This window comes from the organism of the source record quoted next, unplaced genomic scaffold (genome assembly GCF_019419815.1).
Source record: "Pyrus x bretschneideri cultivar Hongxiangsu unplaced genomic scaffold, Pyrus_bretschneideri_v1 Contig26, whole genome shotgun sequence".
Taxonomy (NCBI): domain Eukaryota; kingdom Viridiplantae; phylum Streptophyta; class Magnoliopsida; order Rosales; family Rosaceae; genus Pyrus; species Pyrus x bretschneideri.
The window spans coordinates 4,362,927-4,370,854 of NW_025999568.1; positions in this window are offsets into that span (position 1 = coordinate 4,362,927).

Consider the following 7,928-nt stretch of genomic DNA (forward strand, 5'->3'; position numbering starts at 1 on the left):
ATTGTAATACTATGGTGTTATTGCAGCTCTTACCCATTTTCTAATTTTTCACTGTTGTGTCAAAGTGTCTTCTTGAATGTATCTTCGTCACGATGTAGCGTGAATTGGTGCATGATTTGATTATTTCGATAATATTTCATTGAGTTTGTTGGCTATGAGTATTATATCTAACCAAAGACATGGATGCTGTGGATATCTAAGTTGTAGCCTTAATGTCAATGGAAGTTGTAGCCTTAACAACTTAAGACATGGATGATTAATTTAGTTGAGTGACTGTCACTTTAGATATGCCTTGTTTTTCTATCACTTACTAAGTTATATATTTTGGTCCTACAGATTTGAGAATTAGCCCAGCACATAAAAAGAAATTGCTTTGTTTTTTGTTGGTATGGTGCTCTTTTGTGATCAAATTGGATGATCTATGGGCAGTGGACATGGAGGATGAGTTGGGAGATTGCCTTTTTTTTTTTTTTTTTTTCGGGGTGATGCTGCTTTGTAGTCATGATTTGTTTCCTCTGTCAACTTTAGGTGCATCAGTTGTAAAGAGGAACAAAACATTTTTTTGTTTGTGTCAAAACCTTCAATTGTATTGTAATTGACAATTTCTACTAATTAATTTAAGTATTTGGAGTCTAATGTGTTTGTGGTGATTTTTGTTATCTTTCTTTTGTGTTCCTTACAATATTAATTTAGATGTTATGAAGTTAGGTTTGTTTAAGATGAATTGGTAAAAATAAAAATAAAAATAAAAATAAATGTAAACTACAGCTGCAATATTAGTAGTAATTGTTGATGGTAGTCTTTTTTTACGACATACAACATGTGCCATAATTGCTTTCACAGTATTACGACATTCAACAGGCGTTGTATCAAATATAAATTACGGCACACATGTATGCCGTAATTGTTTTCGTAGTATTACGACACTTTATTAATGCTGTATTTAATACCAATTAAGGCGCGCAAGGCACTCCTTAAAGAGCATTTACGACACGTTTTGCTTAAATTATTCACGGCTACTAGAGAATGTCATATGTGACAAAACGTCTTTTACGATAGGGGCTTTTATTGCTTGGGGGCTCACGCTGTAAATAACCTTTTACGGTGCTTTTTGTGCGCCACAAAAGACCAATTTTGTTGTAGTGAATATTGTTAAATTTTTAACAAAGATTGGGCGGAATGTTCTTAATTGGTTAACGGAGATAAACACGAGGACTAAATTGGCCAAACTAGAAACATGGAGACTAAATTGGCCAAACTAGAAACATGGAGACTAAATTGGCCAAATGACTATAACACAAGGACCATTTTGACATTTAAGCTTATTAGATAAATCCAACATTTATATCAAAAACATTGCACTAAAACTAAAAGAGGAAAAAGATAATTTTGATGGTCACAAATTCGCCGAGCTGGCCTCTGGGCTCAGAACATGCTAGTCTCTATTGGACTTAGACTTAGGGTCAGGCTTGTGACACAAAAGTGGGCTAGCTCGGGCAATAAAATGGAGAATATCTAAAGTAATGGTCTTTCAACTAAAATCCGTGATCATGGGTCATTTAACTCATCAAAACGTGCAATTATGGTCCTTTCGTCAACTCCGTTAGAACTTTCGTCAAAATGAGTCATGGTGGAAGGACCATTGCTACATGGGTTAAAATCACGGGACCAGAGCTCCAATTAGGTTAAAGTTGAGAGACTATTTCTCCAATTGGATTAAAGTTGAGGGACCATTGCTACTTTCTCATTTGGGTTTCTATATTTGCCCCTTTAATTCAGCCTCACGTGTGTGGTATGTGACTCATTTTGATGAAAGTTCTGATAGAGTGAATGAAAATGACCATAGTTGCACGTTTTGATGAGTTAAGGGACAAATAATCACGAATTTTAGTTAAGGGATCATTACTCCAATCAGATTAAAGTTGAAGGACCATTGCTACAATTTCCTCTTTTATCAAGATAGGTCTACTTGTACTATCTAACTGAGGGACTTTCCAATTCCATAGAGATTGATTTCATCTTAGACATCATCTCAACGGAACTTCCTATTCAGTTTCATTGCCACTCCACTTCACTCGAGCTAGTTCTGTTGCCAAACACTCCTTTATTCCCACCACTATTTCACTCATGGTAGGCCTTTTGGTGGCATCTGCAGATACACATGCCATTGCTATTTCCAAAGCTTTCCAGCCAAAGCTAACATTGAAGTTCTTGTCGAATCTCGAATCAAAGATCCCGTTAATGTCCCCTTTTCAAGCAAGAAAGCAACCCAAGCACTAATGTGATCATGTGTTTTTGATAAAAACATGTTTACTAGTGATAATCTCCAACAGCACAACCCCAAAGCTATAGATATTGCTTTTCTCATTTAACCTGTTTGATAAGTAGTACTGCAATATAGACCATGCAACTCAAGTCATTATCTTATGAATGTTTATGTGTAGCCATATATAATGATAGGTGAAAAAAACTAGGATAAAGTACTAAAGTCCCCCAACCTTTTAGTATAATTCCAAATTGGTTTCAACCTTTTAAAACTTTCCAAACAAGTACCCAACTTATTGAAAATGTCACATCCGTTAAGTTCCAGTTAAAAATCTGTTAAATTAACTAGACTTACTTTGTCTCCAAAATCAATAGAAGGTCATGGAAGCATAGTCTCCACCCAACTAATGGTTACCACAACCCTCATCATGCCATCACCTGTAAACCTATCGCAAAACCATCAACTTCACCCTACTACTCAAGCCACCAACTTCAAGACGAAGGTTATGGAGGTTGCATCATGGCATGGGCTGCCATGATGCAACACCACCATCTTCACCGCCCACAAAGAAAAACTAGAAGCTTTATGAGCCGGGAATCGGCGAAAGAGGAAACCATATGAATATAAACAAACTCCTTGAAACCCTATCTGAATTCTTAACCCTCTTCTTTATTAAGAGATTGCCCTCCTAATGTAATTTTGATTTGGGTCCATTTCTGATTCAATTCAATACCAGTTTGATCATTGGGTTCCATATTATATAATCTATGTTTGAAATTTAGATTTTGGGGCAACTAATATTAATATTGTCCATGATATACCAAAGTGGTGGTTGAATAGAATCTATTTTTGAAAAATTAACTAGGGCTTGACGGATGTGGTATTTTTAATAAGTTAGGTATTTTCTTGGAATGTTTAAAAAGATTTTGATCAATTTGGAATGACACCAAAAAGCTATATATAGATATAGATATCCTTCTCTCTATATCTGGATCCTCTACCAGATTTTCTGTCTAGCAGACAATACAAGGCTGCTTTTAATCTTAACCGTTCACAATGATCTAATGTCTAGGAACTGTTTAAAGAAATTTTAAATATTTGCCAAACACTTAGAAGTGACTCCCAAACAAGCACTGAGAACAAGAATTACTTACTCGGGGGCAAGGTGCCCTGGAGTTCCAGCAACACGCGTCGATATATAAGAACCGTCCTCCGTAAGAAAATTTCTGGACATGTAGAAATCAGATATTTTGGCTTGGAAACTTTCATTGGGCAATATGTTTGATGATTTCACATCCCCGTGGATTATAGGTGGCTTAAAACCATAGTGCAGATACTCCAATCCTGCATTTATAAATTAAGACATCACTTGCCAAAGATAATTGAGAAGATCATAGAGACGATATGCTAGCTAATTAAAAAAAGATTATGAAGTTGTAGACCTTGTGTGTGACATCCCGTCCCGGAAATATCAAAATGTACATATGAAAAGACATTTTTGCCCCTAGTTCGTTTTCGTTTTGTTTATTGGTTGTTTGTGTGCCTCGTTGGCATGTTTGGAACCGCACACACACAGCCACACACTCCACTTCTCCCTGTCCCTTTCCCTGTCTCTCTCTCTCTCCCGAGTCCTCTATCTTTCTTCTTCTTCCTTCAACGTACGGACACACACAACTCACTCAAATCATCACAGATCGAGGGAAATAAACCCATTTTCGAGCTCGTGAGGTCGAGGGGAGCACGATCGTACCATTTTCAGGTAAGAACTCTAACGTTTTCACGTCGTTTTCACGAAGACAGTTTGGGGTACTATTCATGCAAGATTTATTTAGCACGTTTTTGGGATTTTGAAGCTCATAGGTAGCTTGGTGGTGTCCCAAGGAGCCTCGGAGTGCTTCGTTGGAAGTGTTTTGACATCGGAGAAGCCTGGTTCGAAGTTGGCCGGTTTTGGTTTGTGTGGACAGGTATGATCGCATGGTTTTTAGCTTTTAAAAGTAGTATATCGCGGTTCTACTAGTCCTAAGCTTCAATTTGGCTTTTGAATCATGGAAATTGGTTGAGAAACGAACGAGAAAACACGATTTGCAGGTTTCCCAGTTTTCAGGCGTCGGCGACGTCGCCGGAGGTTCGCCTGAGAAGGTGACGGAATATTCCGTCAAATCTGACGGAATATTCCTGACGCCGTTGACCGAATCCGTTAGAACTAACGGAATATTCCTCACGGCGTCAGTTGACGCCGTCCGTGTGCACCGCACGTGCCTACGCGTGGCCGGCGCGTGGGGGCGCGTGCGGCGGAGGAAAATTTTTCTAAAATTATGGTTGTGATCCTGAGGTTGTGTAGAGCACGTTGGTATATTCATTTGTCCATTTTGAGCAATGTATGAGAAGTTATTACGAGAAGTTGGTTATGTGCTTTAAAATTAACGTTTTTGTAGTTATTTAGCGTATAGGTGATACGTATCCCGAGGACGAGCGTGGTCACTCGAGGCAGGGGGGCTACGACCCTTCCACATACCAGTGAGTGGGCTTTTGGTTTTCCGTATATACCTATATACATTTATATTCCCAGAAATTTGATTAAAAAGGGTTATATGTGTTATGCCATGCACCATATTCTTATTGTTTATGCATTATCACATGCATTAGTAGTGGTATACATTTATATATGCGTATTTGGTGTTGTGGACGCACAGGTAAGTGCCAGGTAAATGGTATTCATATTTACATTCAGTAGTAGTTTGAGATGCTTAGAGAGCTCATAACCTGCACCCCCGGTGTTAGTGCTCCCGCCCAGAGTAGGGCACAGTCCTTCACGTGATGTTCACCTCCTGCACCACACGCTCAGCTTGGATCCAAGTTAGGTGCACAGTCCTGTCGTACAGACCACTTTAGGTGGTTTCGACTCGTAGGTGACCCGCGATTATTCGCACAGCCTTCACGTGATCGTAGCACTAGAGCGTACATATATATTACACCCAGGCCTGTCGTACGGACCACTTTAGGTGGTTCCGACTCGTGGGCAGGTTCAGTTATTGAGTTTGAGATTTGAGCTCTATATGCAGCCGTACAGGTCACGTTAGGTGACTCCGGCTGCCAGATTACATGTTATTGATTTGAGTTATACCTGAGCACTTGCATTTCATTATGAGGTTTTGGCATGGCATATCTTTGAGCATGATTGACATATTTATACATACGTATATATGTTTATTTTCAGGGAAGTATACAGGTTTTACGGCGAGGGGTTAAATTGTGTTTTACTAAATGGTTTTCAAAGAGATTTGTTTTTGCCCACTCACGCTTTTATTTTGCGCCCCTCCAGGTTCTAGTTGCTTAGCAGGTTCGGTGGTTTCCCAGAGGTTTCTCCCGGCTTTTCTGACAGATACTCACCAGCGTAGGGTCACCTTCGGGTGTACTTTTGTCTCAACTTTTCCTTTGGACTGCTGTAGTCTTGCTCTCAATTTGTATCTCACATACGCTAGCACTTGTTTTAGTACTTTGTATGCTAGTTTTTAATTATTCGTACTTTTATATTACTATCTTATTAGCTTCTGCACGTGCACATGGTTACGTCACCTTCGTGTAACGGCCAGCACGCCCTGATCTCGGTCGGGGTGTGTCATTGTGCAGCTTCTATTGCTACAAAAGTTCACAAGAAACGAAGTTAAGACGCCACGCATCTGAAAAGAAGAAAGTGGTACATATTTTGATTTATTCCAAAGTGCATGGTCTTTGTATTTAAGGGGAACAATTCCCTTTTGATGTTTAGTTAGGGGCATTCGTGGGACCATGATTTTCGAAGATCAGAGTAAGACGGATCGTAATACGCCTACCTTAGAAGTTCGGTCATGGAATCAACAGCCTCCATAGCGGAGCTGATTAAAAGGATGAACGATGCTACTATCGTCCTGCTTCAGAATCAGTGGGTGAGATCCATTGAATTCGTTGAGATAGACCATTCTTGTTCCACAAGATTTGTAAACCTAAGAGGATGCAATATCTACTTCCTAGATATCATCATAGGTTCTCCCGGTTTAATACATATTCTACTATCCTAAAAGGTCATCTCCTTAACTGTTACAAATACACCCTTCTAGGCTTCTTGTCTGTTAACACAATCACTACTCACTTATTATCTTACCTACTGCTTGAGTCTTAATATTTCTTACTAACTTGACCATCGGAGAGCCTTTAATTGGCACACCCTCGGTCCAGGGCTTACTCATGGTTGTGTGTTCCTTTACAGGTTATCAGATCTCGAAGTATATACAAAAAAACTTGTCGATTGGATCATGCAAACTAGTTTCGTAGAATGCGTTAATCATTGAAGGAATTTAATATGCCAACCCTATCACTCAATTTGCTTGATGGCTATACCACTTATGAGATGAAACAAAATCCTAAATCCCAAAACCTAATTAAACCTTTGTGCGATGGATCCTTTTATGATTCATCGGGGAAGATTTCACACACTACGCACCATTTTTTCCCTTGGCGCCAAATGTGTGCCCGACAAAAACTCTCTTGCCCAACCGACTCACTTTGCCACGGAAAGTCTCTAACAAAACCTAAATGATGACCAGTTTTTGCGGACCAAAATTTTGTCGGGTAAAATTCATTTACTTGACGAATTTTGGTTTGTAGGGCAAATAGTAATTTTTGGTAGTTTTTGCTAACCTAACGAGGTTTTAATGAGGCACCTACATCGGAATGGTCATACCCTTGTTTGCATTCAGGGGAAGAGTTAGGTTGACAAGTAGAAAGATTTGTACGTGAAGAATTGAAAGACCGTGGGTTTAGGGGAGCACTGAAACAAAGGGGGAGACTTAGGTTGACAGGTAAAAACATTTGTACTTGAAGACTTGGACCGTGGGTTTAGGGGAGTACTGAAACAAAGGGCAAGAGTTAGGTTGACAAAGTTGCATGTGCTACAAACTTACTGACTGGCACTTGAGCTCTAGGAAATCTTTAAATCACATTCAGACTGTCAAGTCACGAAAGTAAAAAAATTTAACTGTTTATGTGGAAAGTTTTGAAGAAAGTATTAGCCTCTAAGTGTTTGGATTTCTCTTGCAAACTAACATACGAAGCTTCAATGCAAAATTAGTAACCTGTTGCATTTTTTCATATGCTGGAGAAGTTTAATAGTTTCATGAACTTCTATGTACTCCATGTTCGAATTTCAAATCATTGGACGAAGATCTTAACAACCGTTAGGCTGTGGATCTGATATTTATAAGTATTTATAGTAGCTACTTGGTAATGATTACCTAACTCGTGTGAACTTATTGATATTGTGTTAAGATAAGGCTTCATGTCCCCCTTGTATGAGTTTGAGACCCTCTTGTTCCACATTGGTCAATAGTATTTTTTTACTAGCCTTTATATAGACTTATTCCTTCTTCTTAGTAATTAGAACTTGGACTATTTGAAAATGGATTGAAGGCTTGGGCTTTATGGTTGTGTGGATTAGGCTTGGGGCCTTGGAATTTAAAATTAATCATTAATTTATTAATTAAAAAAAACGTTTTGATTAAAAGACACAGCTATTAGAAAGAGTTGTGTATGTATTTGAAAGGGTGTAAAACAACCTATATATTTGCAATAACAGTATCCAAGTGAGATCATCTTTTCTTCCTCTTTTGGGTTGTAGAATTAGATA